Source organism: Mytilus californianus, unplaced genomic scaffold (genome assembly GCF_021869535.1).
Source record: "Mytilus californianus isolate M0D057914Y unplaced genomic scaffold, xbMytCali1.0.p SCAF_3, whole genome shotgun sequence".
Classification (NCBI taxonomy): Eukaryota; Metazoa; Mollusca; class Bivalvia; order Mytilida; family Mytilidae; genus Mytilus; species Mytilus californianus.
In genome coordinates, this window is record NW_026262679.1 from 12278145 (window position 1) to 12293334 (window position 15190).

Here is a 15190-nt window from a genome sequence, read left to right on the forward strand (position 1 = left end):
AAACTTTTCTTAAATTCGTAAAATTATATTGCACAGTCAAAATTTTCTTAAATTTGTAAATATTTATTTGGACTAAAAATATATTTATATTTTATTCTGAACACTTTCATTAAATACCTAAGAACCAAAACTTGCCACTCTCCAATGAAGCTAAGTCCAAGTGTTGTGTGAACTACAATCTGCAACAAAGATAGTCTGATTAAAACCAGCCCCCACTGCAAGTGGATAGTGGGGGCTGGTTTTAATCAGACTGCAACAAAGAAAGATTACGAACAAAACATATCATAAAAAACAATAATATCATTCATTTATTTAAACATGTAATTTGCAAAGTCAAACTTTTCTTAAATTTGTAAAATTATATTGCAAAGTCAAAATTTTCTTTCATTTGTAAAATTATATTGACCTAAAAATATATTTATATTTTATTCTGAACACTTTTATTAAATACTTAAAGAGCCAAAACTTGCCACTCTTCAATGAAGCTAAGTCCTGTTGTGTGAACTACTATCTGCAACAAAGATAGTCGGATTAAAACCAGCCCCCACTGCAAGTGGATAGTGGGGGCTGGTTTTAATCAGACTGCAACAAAGAAAGATAACAAACAAAACATATCATAAAAAACAATAATATCATTCATTTATTTAAACATGTAATTTGCAAAGTCAAACTTTTCTTAAATTTGTAAAATTATACTGCAAAGTCAAAATTTTCTTAAATTTGTAAAATTATATTGACCTAAAAATATATTTATATCTTATTCTGAACACTTTCATTAAATACTTCCGAGCCAAAACTTGCCACTCTCCAATGGAGCTAAGTCCTGTTGTCTGAACTACAATCTGCAACAAAGATAGTCTGATTAAAACCAGCCCCCACTGCAAGTGGATAGTGGGGGCTGGTTTTAATCAGACTACAACAAAGAAAAATTACGAACAAAACATATCATAAAAAACAATAATATCATTTATTTATTCAAACATGTAATTTGCAAAGTCAAAATTTTCTTAAATTTGTAAAATTATATTGACCTAAAACATATTTATAATTTATTCTGAACACTTTCATAAAATACTTAAGAGCCAAAACTTGCCACTCTCCAATGAAGCTCAGTCCTGTTGTGTGAACTACAATCTGCAACAAAGACAGTCTGATTAAAACCAGCCCCCACTGCAAGTGGATAGTGGGGGCTGGTTTTAATCAGACTGCAACAAAGAAAGATTACGAACAAAACATATCATAAAAAACAATAATATCATTCATTTATTTAAACATGTAATTTGCAAAGTCAAACTTTTCTTAAATTTGTAAAACTATATTGCAAAGTCAAAAATTTTCTTAAATTTGTAAAATTATTTTGACCTAAAAATATATTTATATTTTATTCTGAACACTTTCATAAAATACTTAAGAGCCAAAACTTGCCACTCTCCAATGAAGCTCAGTCCTGTTGTGTGAACTACAATCTGCAACAAAGATAGTCTGATTAAAACCAGCCCCCACTGCAAGTGGATAGTGGGGGCTGGTTTTAATTAGACTGCAACAAAGAAAGATTACGAACAAAACATATCATAAAAAACAATAATATCATTCATTTATTTAAACATGTAATTTGCAAGGTCAAACTTTTCTTAAATTTGTAAAACTATATTGCAAAGTCAAAAATTTTCTTAAATTTGTAGATTATTTTGACCTAAAAATATATTTATATTTTATTCTGAACACTTTCATTAAATACCTAAGAGCCAAAACTTGCCACTCTCCAATGAAGCTAAGTCCTGTTGTGTGAACTATGTCAATCTGCAACAAAGATAGTCTGATGAAACCAGCCCCCACTGCAAGTGGATAGTGGGGGCGGGTTTTAATCAGACTAAAACAAAGAAAGATTATGAACAAAATATATCATAAAAAACAATAATATCATTCATTTATTTAAACATGTAATTTGCAAAGTCAAACTTTTCTTAAATTCGTAAAATTATATTGCACAGTCAAAATTTTCTTAAATTTGTAAATATTTATTTGGACTAAAAATATATTTATATTTTATTCTGAACACTTTCATTAAATACCTAAGAACCAAAACTTGCCACTCTCCAATGAAGCTAAGTCCAAGTGTTGTGTGAACTACAATCTGCAACAAAGATAGTCTGATTAAAACCAGCCCCCACTGCAAGTGGATAGTGGGGGCTGGTTTTAATCAGACTGCAACAAAGAAAGATTACGAACAAAACATATCATAAAAAACAATAATATCATTCATTTATTTAAACATGTAATTTGCAAAGTCAAACTTTTCTTAAATTTGTAAAATTATATTGCAAAGTCAAAATTTTCTTTCATTTGTAAAATTATATTGACCTAAAAATATATTTATATTTTATTCTGAACACTTTTATTAAATACTTAAAGAGCCAAAACTTGCCACTCTTCAATGAAGCTAAGTCCTGTTGTGTGAACTACTATCTGCAACAAAGATAGTCGGATTAAAACCAGCCCCCACTGCAAGTGGATAGTGGGGGCTGGTTTTAATCAGACTGCAACAAAGAAAGATAACAAACAAAACATATCATAAAAAACAATAATATCATTCATTTATTTAAACATGTAATTTGCAAAGTCAAACTTTTCTTAAATTTGTAAAATTATACTGCAAAGTCAAAATTTTCTTAAATTTGTAAAATTATATTGACCTAAAAATATATTTATATCTTATTCTGAACACTTTCATTAAATACTTCCGAGCCAAAACTTGCCACTCTCCAATGGAGCTAAGTCCTGTTGTCTGAACTACAATCTGCAACAAAGATAGTCTGATTAAAACCAGCCCCCACTGCAAGTGGATAGTGGGGGCTGGTTTTAATCAGACTACAACAAAGAAAAATTACGAACAAAACATATCATAAAAAACAATAATATCATTTATTTATTCAAACATGTAATTTGCAAAGTCAAAATTTTCTTAAATTTGTAAAATTATATTGACCTAAAACATATTTATAATTTATTCTGAACACTTTCATAAAATACTTAAGAGCCAAAACTTGCCACTCTCCAATGAAGCTCAGTCCTGTTGTGTGAACTACAATCTGCAACAAAGACAGTCTGATTAAAACCAGCCCCCACTGCAAGTGGATAGTGGGGGCTGGTTTTAATCAGACTGCAACAAAGAAAGATTACGAACAAAACATATCATAAAAAATAATAATATCATTCATTTATTTAAACATGTAATTTGCAAAGTCAAACTTTTCTTAAATTTGTAAAACTATATTGCAAAGTCAAAAATTTTCTTAAATTTGTAAAATTATTTTGACCTAAAAATATATTTATATTTTATTCTGAACACTTTCATAAAATACTTAAGAGCCAAAACTTGCCACTCTCCAATGAAGCTCAGTCCTGTTGTGTGAACTACAATCTGCAACAAAGATAGTCTGATTAAAACCAGCCCCCACTGCAAGAAGATAGTGGGGGCTGGTTTTAATTAGACTGCAACAAAGAAAGATTACGAACAAAACATATCATAAAAAACAATAATATCATTCATTTATTTAAACATGTAATTTGCAAGGTCAAACTTTTCTTAAATTTGTAAAACTATATTGCAAAGTCAAAAATTTTCTTAAATTTGTAGATTATTTTGACCTAAAAATATATTTATATTTTATTCTGAACACTTTCATTAAATACCTAAGAGCCAAAACTTGCCACTCTCCAATGAAGCTAAGTCCTGTTGTGTGAACTATGTCAATCTGCAACAAAGATAGTCTGATGAAACCAGCCCCCACTGCAAGTGGATAGTGGGGGCGGGTTTTAATCAGACTAAAACAAAGAAAGATTATGAACAAAATATATCATAAAAAACAATAATATCATTCATTTATTTAAACATGTAATTTGCAAAGTCAAACTTTTCTTAAATTCGTAAAATTATATTGCAAAGTCAAAATTTTCTTAAATTTGTAAATATTTATTTGGACTAAAAATATATTTATATTTTATTCTGAACACTTTCATTAAATACCTAAGAACCAAAACTTGCCACTCTCCAATGAAGCTAAGTCCAAGTGTTGTGTGAACTACAATCTGCAACAAAGATAGTCTGATTAAAACCAGCCCCCACTGCAAGTGGATAGTGGGGGCTGGTTTTAATCAGACTGCAACAAAGAAAGATTACAAACAAAACATATCATAAAAAACAATAATATCATTCATTTATTTAAACATGTAATTTGCAAAGTCAAACTTTTCTTAAATTTGTAAAATTATATTGCAAAGTCAAAATTTTCTTTCATTTGTAAAATTATATTGACCTAAAAATATATTTATATTTTATTCTGAACACTTTTATTAAATACTTAAGAGCCAAAACTTGCTACTCTTCAATGAAGCTAAGTCCTGTTGTGTGAACTACTATCTGCAACAAAGATAGTCGGATTAAAACCAGCCCCCACTGCAAGTGGATAGTGGGGGCTGGTTTTAATCAGACTGCAACAAAGAAAGATAACAAACAAAACATATCATAAAAAACAATAATATCATTCATTTATTTAAACATGTAATTTGCAAAGTCAAACTTTTCTTAAATTTGTAAAATTATACTGCAAAGTCAAAATTTTCTTAAATTTGTAAAATTATATTGACCTAAAAATATATTTATATCTTATTCTGAACACTTTCATTAAATACTTCCGAGCCAAAACTTGCCACTCTCCAATGGAGCTAAGTCCTGTTGTCTGAACTACAATCTGCAACAAAGATAGTCTGATTAAAACCAGCCCCCACTGCAAGTGGATAGTGGGGGCTGGTTTTAATCAGACTGCAACAAAGAAAAATTACGAACAAAACATATCATAAAAAACAATAATATCATTTATTTATTCAAACATGTAATTTGCAAAGTCAAAATTTTCTTAAATTTATAAAATTATATTGACCTAAAACATATTTATAATTTATTCTGAACACTTTCATAAAATACTTAAGAGCCAAAACTTGCCACTCTCCAATGAAGCTCAGTCCTGTTGTGTGAACTACAATCTGCAACAAAGACAGTCTGATTAAAACCAGCCCCCACTGCAAGTGGATAGTGGGGGCTGGTTTTAATCAGACTGCAACAAAGAAAGATTACGAACAAAACATATCATAAAAAACAATAATATCATTCATTTATTTAAACATGTAATTTGCAAATTCAAACTTTTCTTAAATTTGTAAAACTATATTGCAAAGTCAAAAATTTTCTTAAATTTGTAAAATTATTTTGACCTAAAAATATATTTATATTTTATTCTGAACACTTTCATTAAATACCTAAGAGCCAAAACTTGCCACTCTCCAATGAAGCTTAGTCCTGTTGTGTGAACTATGTCAATCTGCAACAAAGATAGTCTGATGAAACCAGCCCCCACTGCAAGCGGATAGTGGGGGCTGGTTTTAATCAGACTAAAACAAAGAAAGATTACGAACAAAACATATCATAAAAAACAATAATATCATTCATTTATTTAAACATGTAATTTGCAAAGTCAAACTTTCTTAAATTCGTAAAACTATATTGCAAAGTCAAAATTGTCTTAAATTTGTAAATATTTATTTGGACTTAAAATATATTTCTATTTTATTCTGAACACTTTCATTAAATACCTAAGAACCAAAACTTGCCACTCTCCAATGAAGCTAAGTCCTGTTGTGTTAACTACAATCTGCAACAAAGATAGTCATATTAAAACCAGCCCCCACTGCAAGTGGATAGTGGGGGCTGGTTTTAATCAGACTGCAACAAAGAAAGATTACGAACAAAATATATCATAAAAAACAATAATATCATTCATTTATTTAAACATGTAATTTGCAAAGTCAAACTTTTCTTAAATTTGTAAAATTATATTGCAAAGTCAAAATTTTCTTAAATTTGTAAAATTATATTGACCTAAAGATATATTTATATTTTATTCTGAACACTTTTATTAAATACTTAAGAGCCAAAACTTGCCACTCTTCAATGAAGCTAAGTCCAAGTGTTGTGTGAACTACAATCTGCAACAAAGACAGTCTGATTAAAACCAGCCCCCACTGCAAGTGGATAGTGGGGGCTGATTTTAATCAGACTGAAACAAAGAAAGATTACGAACAAAACATATCATACAAAACAATATCATTCATTTATTTAAACATGTAATTTGCAAAGTCAAACTTTTCTTAAATTTGTAAAATTATATTGCAAAGTCAAATTTTCTTAAATTTGTAAAATTATATTGTAAAGTCAAAATTTTCTTTCATTTGTAAAATTATATTGACCTAAAAATATATTTATATTTTATTCTGAACACTTTTATTAAATACTTAAGAGCCAAAACTTGCCACTCTCCAATGGAGCTAAGTCCTGTTGTCTGAACTACAATCTGCAACAAAGATAGTCTGATTAAAACCAGCCCCCACTGCAAGTGGATAGTGGGGGCTGGTTTTAATCAGACTGCAACAAAGAAAAATTATGAACAAAACATATCATAAAAAACAATAATATCATTCATTTATTCAAACATGTAATTTGCAAAGGCAAACTTTTCTTAAATTTGTAAAATTATATTGCAAAGTCAAAATTTTCTTAAATTTGTAAAATTATATTGACCTAAAACATATTTATAATTTATTCTGAACACTTTCATAAAATACTTAAGAGCCAAAACTTGCCACTCTCCAATGAAGCTAAGTCCTGTTGTGTGAACAATGTCAATCTGCAACAAAGATAGTCTGATTGAAACCAGCCCCCACTGCAAGTGGATAGTGGGGGCTGATTTTAATCAGACTGCAACAAAGAAAGATTACGAACAAAACATATCATAAAAAACAATATCATTTATTTATTTAAACATGTAATTTGCAAGGTCAAACTTTTCTTAAATTTGTAAAACTATATTGCAAAGTCAAAATTTTCTTAAATTTGTAAAATTATATTGACCTAAAAATATATTTATATTTTATTCTGAACACTTTTATTAAATACTTAAGAGCCAAAACTTGCCACTCTTCAATGAAGCTAAGTCCAAGTGTTGTGTGAACTACAATCTGCAACAAAGATAGTCTGATTAAAACCAGCCCCCACTGCAAGTGGATGGTGGGGGCTGATTTTAATCAGACTGAAACAAAGAAAGATTACGAACAAAACATATCATACAAAACAATATCATTCATTTATTTAAACATGTAATTTGCAAAGTCAAACTTTTCTTAAATTTGTAAAATTATATTGCAAAGTCAAATTTTCTTAAATTTGTAAAATTATATTGCAAAGTCGAAATTTTCTTAAATTTGTAAAATTATATTGACCTAAAACATATTTATAATTTATTCTGAACACTTTCATAAAATACTTAAGAGCCAAAACTTGCCACTCTCCAATGAAGCTCAGTCCTGTTGTGTGAACTACAATCTGCAACAAAGATAGTCTGATTAAAACCAGCCCCCACTGCAAGTGGATAGTGGGGGCTGTTTTAATCAGACTGCAACAAAGAAAGATTACGAATAAAACATATCATAAAAAACAATATCATTTATTTATTTAAACATGTTATTTGAAAAGTCAAACTTTTCTTAAATTTGTAAAATTATACTGCAAAGTCAAAATTTTCTTAAATTTGTAAAATTATATTGACCTAAAAATATATTTATATCTTATTCTGAACACTTTCATTAAATACTTCCGAGCCAAAACTTGCCACTCTCCAATGGAGCTAAGTCCTGTTGTCTGAACTACAATCTGCAACAAAGATAGTCTGATTAAAACCAGCCCCCACTGCAAGTGGATAGTGGGGGCTGGTTTTAATCAGACTGCAACAAAGAAAAATTATGAACAAAACATATCATAAAAAACAATAATATCATTCATTTATTCAAACATGTAATTTGCAAAGGCAAACTTTTCTTAAATTTGAAAATTATATTGTAAAGTCAAAATTTTCTTTCATTTGTAAAATTATATTGACCTAAAAATATATTTATATTTTATTCTGAACACTTTTATTAAATACTTAAGAGCCAAAACTTGCCACTCTCCAATGAAGCTCAGTCCTGTTGTGTGAACTACTATCTGCAACAAAGATAGTCTGATTAAAACCAGCCCCCACTGCAAGTGGATAGTGGGGGCTCATTTTAATCAGACTGCAACAAAGAAAGATTACGAACAAAACATATCATAAAAAACAATATCATTTATTTATTTAAACATGTAATTTGCAAGGTCAAACTTTTCTTAAATTTGTAAAACTATATTGCAAAGTCAAACTTTTCTTAAATTTGTAAAATTATATTGACCTTAAAGTAAATATAAACACAAAAATGTAATATTATATATGGTCCATTTCCAAAGCGTTAGTGCATAAACCTTCAATTATGTTTAAAAGCAGCTTTCTGTCCCTTCGTTTAACCTTTGGCTTTCTATTTTGTAGTAGGATTACACCTCTCCATTTGTTGCCTATTTTTAGAACTACAAGACCTGTAATGTCACTAGTTCATTTTAAAAATAAGTATGAACACATTTTTACTTACCTCTTGTTATAAAATTTTTCGTCTGTTTCAGATTCGAAAATGCTATTACCCTTGTTTATGGCCAATAGCTGGAAAAAAACATGAACTCTCTGGTACTTTCTATCGATGCTCAACGTAACATTTGTGAAGGAATTGCAAACTCAAATCGTGAATTCCGTCCAAATTTAAAAAGATGTTTGCGCAAGGAGGTTGAATCTCGGATAAAACCGTCTTTCGCTTACTTTGACCTTGACCACTGACAAAGGTTCATTCGATTTGAATTTTTTTAAAAAGTGATGGCAATAATAAATTTATTTTCCTTCGACTTGCACGACTTTCGTGACAAATATTTCATGCATATTCAGGACGATCAGGTTAATAGAAACGACTGTCCTAAAAAGCAGAAACTTGATTAACAATAAACAAAATGGGGGTTTTGGAAAGGGTCATCTAGTATATAAAAAAATAATTCAACGTCAGATGACATATGTATCATATGATTTATCCAAAATTTATGAGAAGATTTTTTTATAAGGCGTGTTTTGATCCATAAAACGAAAATAATCTGGGGAAATATCTACCTTGTATGTGTGGCTATACGAACAGCTACAAGGATCACATCAAAACTTGTTTACTTCTCTGAAGTATGCCCGACTTGTTCGTTTAAAGACAAAAGGCTATTTGAAACATTTCGGCGGGAAGTTTTCCACTGGCAAAAAAATGAGGGTCACAAAACATGAAACCAATGAGAACCAACAAAACAAGACACATCCTCGGCATTAAAACAACTCACAAATTCATTTGACCACAGTCTTATTGAACAATTAAATTTTGATCTCAAATCGAGCATAAAAAAGTTGCCTAGGGACAAATTATAATTAAGAGAGAACAATCATTTTAATTCTAAATAAGAAGTACGAGAAATATTTGTTTTTAATATATATTATTTATTCTTAACAATATATATAATTATGTATACCAATCGAAGTCTTAAGTACGAACTTACCGGCGAAATTGTCATAAACAGACGTACACCTGATATCTAGTTTTCATTACAGCAACCTGATTTGAATCTATTTAGAAATAATCATACATTTATTTCCTAACACAATTTGAACAACTCAAGTGCTAAGCTGACAAGTTACAAGGGCAAATGTGTGTACGTACTGAGCCTCCTCAGTTTTTGATTATGTGATTACTTGGCCGTTTTTATAGTGATTATTTGATTACCAGACCAAGTATTTCATGATTATTCTATTATTTGATAATCTAAGACTGTATTTTTGATTATTTGATTATCTTGTTTAAAAAAATAATTAATGATTATGTGATTACATTGGCAAAACATTTGTGATTATTTGATTACTTGAACACCTCTTTACTCAATAGTCACACTTTCGACAGCATGAGAGTTCTCGCCCTACCGTGATCAAATAACCTACGTATTGTTTTGTTCTTGTCTAGAATATGCATGAAATATTTGCAACTGGGCGATTACTAAACAATATAATAAATTAATCGGTATATCTAATTGAAATTGGGAAGAAAAATAACGAAGCGAATTATTTACAACAAAGCCATACCATATGACAGTAAATGTAAGAGTCAGTGGCGTAGCAAGGAATTCCTTATGCTCTGGATACTGTCTTTTGATCATAAAAAGCTTCTGTCAAAATTTCATAAAATTCCATGAAGTGTTGACAAAATTGTTGATGTTTAAAAAAAAACTTAAACCACAAACTCAACCTTCATGTTGACGACGCCGACGCCATCTATAATATTATAGCTATGTCTCGCTTTCGAGACATACATGTCGCAGGCTCGACCAAAATGCAAACTACGTATCGTATCTCAGCAGATAATGAATTGCTTTATACAATAGGAAACATTAGAATTCATAGTAGATTCAGACTTTGACAGAAAATGAATAAATAATATATATAATATGATACCATTTGATTAAAAGTAAATTTCGTCACTTTTAATAATTTATCAATACATTCATTAATACATTCTGTATGTGACTGTCCCAAGTCAAGAGCCTGCAATTCAGTAGTTGTCGTTTGTTGCTGTGTATCATATTTGTTTTTCGTTCATTATTTTTTACATAGATCCGTTAGCTTTTCTCGTTTGAATTATTTTACATTTGACATTTCGGGGCCAATTATAGCTGGCTACAGCGGTATGGGTTTTACTCATTGTTGATGGCCGAATGGTGACCTATGTTGTTGATTTCTGTGTAATTTGGTCTCTTGTAGGAGAGTTGTCTCGTGTACGCCCGGACATTTTGACGTAAACGTAGCTACGCGCCTGATCAGTATTCTAAATTTACTGTTATCTGTTTTGAGAAAAAAAAAATATGACTTGGTCTGTTGAAGATTCTATCTTGTCAAAAATGTCCGGTGGTATTGAGTTCCAGTTAAATGGTATTCGGAATAAAGCTAAATTTGAGCGAGTCTGTTCTTGATGGTGGTCTGAGGAAATGATGTATATGCATGGATTTGGTGATTTTTCCAGATATTTTCAATTGCTCTGTTTGTATATTTTTTGTTTAGTACTTTATGTAGAAGTAGTATCCTACACTGTGGGTAAATTGAGATGTTTCAAAATTGCTATTATTGTTCTGGATTTATAATCTCTATAATTTGTTGAATTAAAAGGGGCCGCTCTTTTTTTTAAGTTTTATAATTTCTCCTGGAGATACGTTTGATAGGGATCCCAGTGTTCTGTATGCTTTGTTATAGATTTCTTCAACTTGTTTTCCACATTGTAGGTTACTTTTGATGTTAACGCCAAGATATTTGATTAATTAGAGAAATACCAGTTTGGTGCCTTTCAGAGTATAAACCAATTATACATTACTATTCTTCCTGCTTAGTGTCATCATGTGACATTTGACTGGTTAAAATCTCATACACCATGTTGTTGCTGTCTATGCCTTCCTCTTATTTGTAACAATCATTGATGGTGCTAATTTATCTATAGCAAACGCAGTCACACCCCCCGCCCCTTGGATCCTCCACTGAAGTCAGTGCCTTGCAGGTCACCCGAGAGCACTGGTGTTGTTTTTGAATTGCAACCATTAACTACCAATCATTGTGTTTTCTGTATTTAAAATAAGTCTATCCAATTTAATATGTTTGTTCGTACTCAATATCTACTGACCTTACGTTTTAGAAGTTCGCGAGGTACTGTATCAAATGCCTTTTTCAAAATCAAGTTTAAATATGTCAATATAAATAAGAAGATGTGGTATGTGCGCCAATGAGACAACTCTCCATCCAAGTCACAATACCTCTTGTGGAGAGTTGTCTCATTGGCAATCATACCACATCTTCTTTTTATACATCTGATATGTCTTGGATGTTTCTTCGACTTATTTCAAGCTCAGATTTCAAGTTAAAACTTAGATACCCATTTCTGCAGAAAAAACTTGACTAAAATTTCGCAATTTGGTTCATCTTTTACAAAAGGTTATCAGAATTCAAATTTGTAAATACGTTTCAAGCCTACATACGCTCCGGTGATATACACCAAACATAGCAACATGGCAACAGTTTATTGTTGCCCAATAAGAAAAATGGTCTATGGCAGACGTTTTATACTCCCACATTATAAGAATATCAGTAAGTCATGGGATTTCATATTTTTTAAAGCAACAATTGATAAGTTATTAACTTCAGTTGGGCTATATGACATATTTGTCGACTGTTGAGTTTATTCTCGAAATACAGTTAACATATTCTTATTTGCGAACAGTTTAATCGTGGTGTTCCAGAATTAACACTGCCGTATGAGGCTCTTATGGTCCCTTTAAAACATTTTTTTAATTGATGCAGAGACATAAACTGTATATAAAATATTAAGCCAAAAGTATGTAAGGAGTTCCTCGACTTGGTCACTCCACCATTAGTCCCAACTGGCAGTATACTATCAATGTTCAAGACATGTTACTCCAATCAAAGGGCCCATGAAGAGCAAAGTAATTTATCACAATGGGTTAGATAATTGACACAATAATGTTGATAATCATATATAAATGTGAATACTGGGACTATTATACTAACTTAGTATAATAGTCCCAGATGAATATAAACATCTTAATTCTAAGATTCTTAACTATGATTAGATATAAGAAGATGTGGTATGAGTGCCAATGAGACAACTCTCCATCCAAGTCAAAATTTATAAAAGTAAACCATTATAGGTCAAAGTACGGTCTTTAACACGGATCCTTGGCTCACACCGAACAGTAAGCTATAAAGGGCCCCAAAAATTACTAGTGTAAAACCATTCAAACGGGAAAACCAACGGTCTAATCTTAATAAACAACGAGAATCGAGAAACACTTATGAACCACATCAACAAACGACAACTACTGAACATCAGATTTCTGACTTAGGACAGGTGCAAACAATTGCAGCGGGTTTAAACGTTTTAATGGTACCAATCCTTCACCCTTATCTGAACCAATAGTGTAACATCACAACATAGAAAGACACACTATAAAATATCAATTGAAATGGCTTAACTCAATCAAAAGACATATTAACACCAGTGAACATACACTGAACAAATAAATTTGATCTATGATACAATGCAAATACTAAAAAAATAAACTAAGGGAAGAACAATTAAAGTAACATGGTATACCGCTGTGAAATGTTAAACAATTTAAGAAAAAAACAATATGCTTGAACAAAAATATCAGCCATTTGCAATTACTTTAAACACAGGTAAATGAATATAATTTTGTTGTTATAAGTATTTATTTGATACTGTACATATTTTAACATCTTATCCTATCTAGACAGAATATTTTGTGATATATATAAAGTTCCATTTATATTCTGTGACTGTATCTTGCATTAATTTGTAGGATCCTTTACAATAGATATTTCAGCTGATCTGTAACAATTCCATCTTCATGCCTTATATAGCATGTACTGTATTACGACGCTAGATTAAAACTGACCAGGAAAGGTAACACCCGGCCACCGAAAGCTTTTATTATTGTGAAGCCTAGGTGGCCGAGTGGTCTAGCGCGTCGGATTCAGTGCAGGCCATTTGGTGTCACGATATCTCAGTAGCATGAGTTCGAATCCCGGCGAGGGAAGAAATAAAAATTTGCGAAAGCAAATTTACTGATCTAACATTGTTGGGCTGATGTTTAGACGAGTTGTATATACAGAATGTACACAGCCATGCTTATATCCTTCGTGGTAGTTTTCAGGCCTTTGTATCACTTTTCTAAGAGATTAAGTGTATAAGAGACTGTTTTACATCAACTGTCCAAAAGGGCCATGTGAGCTTTTCTCATATCAATTTTACAAAAATATTCTCCTCTGAAACTATTCGACCAATTGAAACCAATCTTGACTACAGCTATTTTTGTCTAATATCTAGTTTAAACTAGATGTGTCGGAACAACACGAATTGCCCGGCTCGCTAAAAAACAGCTTGAAGCCATTTTTAGGAGTTGAAAATTGAGAATGAAAGTCTGTATTTATACTGTTACTTTCATGAAATTTTCAAAGTCCAAACCCATAATTTTGGCACATATCAGCAGTTCGGAACCAAACATAAAATTAATCTGTTACTCATCATAGTAAACTAACATACTAAAAATCAGCTCAATATGTGAAGTCCATTAGAAAAAAAGTCCATAAAACTGTTATTTTCACAATATTTTCAAAGTCCAAAGCCTGTAATTTCGGCTTAATATGTGAAAGCATTTAGAAAAAAGTCCTTATAACTGTTCATTGCAGAATGATGGAATGATGGACAAGGGTAAAACTATATGGCCCTACAACTTTGTGGTAATCATCAATATGTTAGTTTGTGATTAGGTCAATTTAAGGGGAACCACTAGTAGTATGCCAAAGATATTTTGCATGCATTTGTATTAGCATTGATTCATCTTATTTCCATGGAGATTATATGACCCCACCCCGTCTATTATTGACTTTGAAATTCTTGATGAGCGACTAATGATATTTGGTATGCATTTGTATTAGCATTAGCATTTGCAAGTCTCATTTCAATGAAGATTATATGGCCATGCCCCCTCAGTCATGGCTCATTGAATATATTGCTATTTAATTTTTATTTGCATTATTCTATCTGAATTACATAAAGGTGAGACATATATCTGTGTCAACAGTTTATTATATACTAACATTCCAACAGCAGTGCTGTCAAGTCTCACACATTTTCATGCTTATTTGGCAGCATTTTCCTTTGAGCCTATAGAGTATATATATACAAAGTATCCAAGTTGATACAATATTCCAGGACTTGTGTTTTCTACAAAAGTTAAATGAATGTCATTATAATTATTGTGATCATTAAAGAATATCTGTGTTACAAATAATGACCACAGATGTTTCAATTGTGGTTAAGCCGCAGTCCCATCATCCTTCCTTCATTCAATATTATTACTGGATATTTCATGATATGAGCAGCATGAGAAGTGCCACTAGTGGAGCAAGAGCTTCATACCCAACCAGAGCACCAGTCTAGCCCGTTTTTGTTGGGGTTGATGTTGCCGAGGTAAATTTCATGTGAAGTGTTTTGGAGACTTGTCTCACCTGCAACAGAAGTCACAAAATGCGTGACATAGGGATTACTATCCGGATGTGGCTCAGTGGCGTAAACTATT

General features: G+C 31.1%; 3 protein-coding genes across 7 annotated transcripts in view; 2 read left to right on the forward strand and 1 right to left on the reverse strand.

The window, feature by feature from the left end:
* Positions 1–15190, forward strand: part of LOC127732965 (sorting nexin-27-like) — a 279861-nt gene that overhangs the window by 229924 nt on the left and 34747 nt on the right. The gene's annotated exons all lie outside the window — the stretch shown is intronic.
* Positions 1–15190, forward strand: part of LOC127732979 (leucine-rich repeat-containing protein 28-like) — a 252942-nt gene that overhangs the window by 69211 nt on the left and 168541 nt on the right. The gene's annotated exons all lie outside the window — the stretch shown is intronic.
* Positions 1–15190, reverse strand: part of LOC127732947 (coiled-coil domain-containing protein 171-like) — a 179481-nt gene that overhangs the window by 20264 nt on the left and 144027 nt on the right. The gene's annotated exons all lie outside the window — the stretch shown is intronic.